Below are 4,951 nucleotides of genomic sequence, written 5' to 3' on the forward strand. Positions count from 1 at the left end.
AGGACACTGCAAAGGGCTGTAAAGGCAGCTGTGTTGCAGATGCCTGAAGTGCATTCAAGTGGCTGTGTGGAGGGAGGGACTGTCACAACTTTAGAACTGGGTCATCCTTCCTTTTTTCCAGGTAAGTCATAACTTTGACTGGTCGTAAGTCAAGGACTACCTGCATTCAATAGTTCAGCTTTTGTACAAGCTTAAGAAAACCCTGAGCAGAAATCTCAGTTGGGATGCTGTATCGGTCTCCAATTTTTGTTGTTGGTGCTGCATTCAAATCAGTCCCGATTCCTGGCCGCTGCCTGGCCAAGTCTCTGTGGGTTTTTGTTTAAAATTCCCTGACTTTATTATTTACCTTTGATTTCCTTTGTGAAGCGGACCCGCTGAGAATCAGTCAAAGGCTTTGGCTGTTCGTCAATGTTCCGGATGTCCAGGACTTCACACATGAATTCAATCACAGGTTGAGCCTTGTAGAACGCCGTGGCGGATACTAAGCAGAGAAAGGTGTTAAGTATCAATTCTCACAACCATTGAATCACCCTTGTTCAAACTAAGCAGACAGACAAAGTCCTCAGCTACTCTTGGCTTTTGCAGTGTATCTACAATTTTATAATTCTTATCCAAACACCTTATAACAGTGTTTCCCAAACTTGACAATTTTAAGACATGTGGAATTCAACTCCCAGAATTCCACAGCCAGCGTTGCTGGCTGTGGAATTCTGGGAGTTGAAGTCCTCATGCCTTAAAATTGTCAAGTTTGGGAAACACTGCCTTATAAGAATTAAGCTCTTTAATTCTCTTGCTACACCTTTTCAGATTCTTAATACCAACAAGATGCTCCCAATGAAAGTTCTTCCTCTAGTCACTCAAGATTTTTAATTATTCCTTTTAGTAACAGAGATGTATAATTTATTCTTCTGTAATGTTAATGGCTATGGAACCAAAGCCTACTCTTTAACTTCTAGATTAGTCAATCAACGATATCTTCTAGAATTTATCAGGATCCCTTACCTCAGTGGTTCTCAACCTGTGGGTTGGGACCCCATTTGGGGTCGAATGACCATTTCACGGGGGTCGCCAAACAACGCAGTCCGCCATTTTTCCCCCCCTTTTCCTTAGCTGTGCTACTCCCTTTTATTCTATTGGCTTTTGAAAGCCAATAGAATAGACTCTCTAGAATAGAGTTTAATTCTATTGGCTTTCAAAAGCCAATAGGAATTATCCAGGCTGTCTCTGCCCTGCTGAGCCCGCCAAAAGTCCCATTCTGCAAACGGTGCTGCACCAGTTGAGTAGTCCTCGACTTATGACCGGTTGAGTAGTCCTCAACTTACCACTGGTTGAATAGTCCTTGACTTACGACCGGTTGGGGGGTCGCGGCATTAAAAAGATTGAGAACCACTGCCTTATCTCTTTTTAACTACAAATTCTACAAAAGTCTTTTTTCCCCAAAATAAGGGATGACATTCTCTTTAAGAAGTTCAATTTTTTTTTTTTTTTTGCTCCCATGGGATTGTAAGACACACATAACTTGATTAGCAGATCAAAACCAAGAGCCTTATCCCTGAAGCCCTCTAAAATGCATATTAAAAGCATTCTGAGCCTTCCAAAGAACATGAAATGTTACTGAAATTGTTTAACTGAATGTTTTTTCCTCTGGTCTTTTCAGAAATTCCTCCTAAAGGTTTTTAGTGAGACCTTTCACAAGCTGTCAAAACAACTCTGCATTGAGATTATCAAGTTAAAACATTGCAATACAACCTGAAACATGAGGGGGAAGGAGCAGTGGAGCGTCCTCTTATCCAATATTACCCAGATATGTTGAATTTCGCTCATTGGGAATTATGGAAATGGACGTCTAAGAGTTATTCTTAACCTCAGCAGCTTTAAGGTGTGTGGACTTCAACTACTAGCATTCCCTAGAACAGTGGTGGCGAACCTATGGCACGGGTGCCAGAGGCGGCACTCAGAGCCCTCTCTGTGGGCACGCATGCCGTCGCCCCAGTCCTAGGCCTTCAGCTGGGTTTTATAAAACCTTTTCGCTTTAGGCCTCCACCACCATGTGCAAAAAGAAAAAAAAAGGTTCAATCAGTCAATTTCAACTTCTCGCGGGAAAAAAAAGATCTTGCAAAGTTGGAATTGATTGATTGAACTTTTTAGTCCCACCCAGTCTGCCGTTACCACCGCAGCCATGCCCGCCCAATGGGCCACGCCCACCCGATTGGCCACACCCAGCCAATGGGCCACATCCACCCGGCACCCAACGAACAATGCATAAATGGGTTTTGGGTTGCAGTTTGGGCACTCGGTCTCTAAAAGGTTCGCCATCACTGCCCTAGAATTTCCCAGGATGAAGTTCACACATGTTAAAATTACTGAGACTGGACCATATTAAATGTGGGATGGTTGTACAGAACACTGAGCTTCTCACAGACTCTTATTGATACAGGTAGCCCTCACAACAGTCCATTTAGTGACCGTTCAAAGTTACAACGGCAGTGAAAATAATGACTATTGATCATTTTTCACACTTGTGACCATTGCAGCATCCCCAGGGTCACGTGATTTACATTCAATTGCTTGACGACTCACACTTATGACGGATGCAGTGCCCCGGAGTCATGCGATCCTCTTTTGTGACCTTGGGACAAGCCAAGTCCATGGGGAAACCAGATTCACTTAACAACTATGTTACTAATTTAACAACTGCAATGATTCGCTTCACAAACGTGGCAAGAAAAGTCGTAAAAGGGGGCAAAACTCAAATTTGACAAATTTCTCACTTAGCAACATAAATTTTGGGCTCAACGGTGGTCGTAAGCTGAGGACTACCTGTAGGTATGCCTTCAAACAGAGATGTGTAAGGATGATTACCGTCTATATTGAGCATCATCTTCCACATGGCCGGCCTGACAGACTGATGGAAGCCAAACCAGACCTCTCGGCCTCCTCCCAGCGGGTGATAGTATCCTTCAGGGGGAGAGAAGAAGGAACGCCCCACTGGAGTGTATCTGGGAAGATCATTAGAAACAAGGAGCCATGTTACCCGCTCATGAAAGCTCACAACAACTTTGATTTCAATTGAGGCACAACAGAATCAATATTATTCTCATCTTCTAAGAAGATGCAAAGCCCAGATCCTATTTCCATATCTAGAAATTATTGAAACATTTATATCAGGTTTAGGCAACCTTGGCTCTTTTATGACTCGTGGACTTCAACTCCCAGAATTCCTGAGCCAGCCATGCTGAGGGGAAAGGGAGAGGCTTCCAAGCTGAGCCATGCTGGCTCAGGAATTCTGGGAATTGAAGTCCACAGTCATAAAGCAGCCTAGGCCAGAGGTCGGCAACCTTGGCTCTTTTATGACTCGTGGACTTCAACTCCCAGAATTCCTCAGCCAGCATGGCTCATGCTTGGCCAGGGTTAACCTCTCCTTTCCCCTCAGCCATGGCTGGCTCAGGAATTCTGGGAGTTGAAGTCTATCGAGCTCATAAAGAGCGTTGCCTACCTCTGGCCTAGGCCCTAGGCCACTTTATGACTCGTGGACTTCAACTCCCAGAATTCCTCAGCCAGCATGGCTCAGCTTGGAAACCTCTCCCTTTCCCCTCAGTGTGGCTGGCTCAGGAATTCTGGAGTTGAAGTCCATGAGTCATAAAAGAGCCAAGGTTGCCTATCCCCTTTATCTATACTGGTCTTTTATCATAGTTCAGTGAAATGTATATGAAAGAACTCTTATTTTGTCCTTTCCTCCCCTAAAAATTTCTGGAATGATCTTATGCAAGGTTCTTGATCTTTATTCGATGGTGTCCCCCCCAAAAAAAATTTTACATAAGAGTGATATTAGGTCTCATTACCGAATAGAAGTGAACCATCAAGCTAGTTATTATGAGTACCTTCTTTGGGGTAATTCATTTTTCAAACATATCAAGAACTAGATTTTACCTCATGGAAGCCAGGTGCCTCATGGCGACATCAATGGCCTGGACAGATTCCAAGGAACAGGATTTGCCCACTCACTAGATCTGTCCTGAAGCATCCGCCGCTCACAATGGGCCATCCTTTTATGGAGATCTTTAATATTCGGTCTTTGCCTTCCCCTGGATTGTCCACCTCAAATCAACCTGCAATGGACACGGACAAACGAACCCTTGAATTTTGGTTTCCTTCCCTTATCTAAAAATGTAACGTGCTGTCCACCTGCTTTTGCATATTCCTGGAACAATCCAAATTTTTTGAAACCTAGACTCTCTTGAAAAAACCCAAAATCTGTTCGTTCTGATCGCGCCATGTCTGCAACAGAAAAGCAAGGAGGCAGCATGCTATTATAGGCGATCTCTACTGGAGATCGAAGGAGGCTGCCCCTTCATGGACAAGTCGTATGGTCATAAAATGGGTCAGTCATTTGGGGCAACCACTTTTTACAAACTTTTTTGCAGTGGGTCGTTAAGGAGAACCAGTGGTGTAATTGCCAGTTTTCAGCAGAGCTGTCATAAAATGTGGTCATGTGACCAAGGACAACAGCAAACTGGGTAATGTGACCATTTGTTAACTCAAGGATATCGGTGTTTATTTGTTAGAATTGTAATCTTTCCTCCTTTGATTCCCCCCCCCCACATAATCATTCCTGTAAGGTAATTGGTCGAGAATGAGCGGCTAAGAGTGAGTTTCCATGGCTGGCTGGGTCATCTCTTCCTGGTTTAACATCCCTAACTATGAGATCATCCTTGACGGGACTTCACCGTGCAAATATGTCTGCTTTCAGAAACATGAACACTAAGAGTTGTTTCATCCTTTTTTTCCCCTCCTTACTGAAAACATTTTGATTCAATAACTTATGGAGTGTTCTGACCACACAAGAAGAACGTTATAGTTCCAAGTAGCTCTAGTCGCAAGGGGTCCCCAACCGCGGCCCTTTATGAACTTGTGGACTCAACTTCTGGGAGTTGAAGTCCACAAGACATAA

The 4,951-nt window shown here is 43.8% G+C and overlaps 1 pseudogene; it reads right to left on the reverse strand.

Annotated features, from left to right (window-relative positions):
- Positions 1–68: 68 nt before the first annotated feature.
- On the reverse strand, positions 69–4,276 carry LOC120316878 (annotated as a pseudogene).
- Between the last annotated feature and the right edge of the window lie 675 nt (positions 4,277–4,951).

Source organism: Crotalus tigris, unplaced genomic scaffold, assembly GCF_016545835.1.
Source record: "Crotalus tigris isolate CLP2741 ecotype Arizona unplaced genomic scaffold, ASM1654583v1 scf7180000019504.1669754, whole genome shotgun sequence".
NCBI classification, from domain to species: Eukaryota; Metazoa; Chordata; class Lepidosauria; order Squamata; family Viperidae; genus Crotalus; species Crotalus tigris.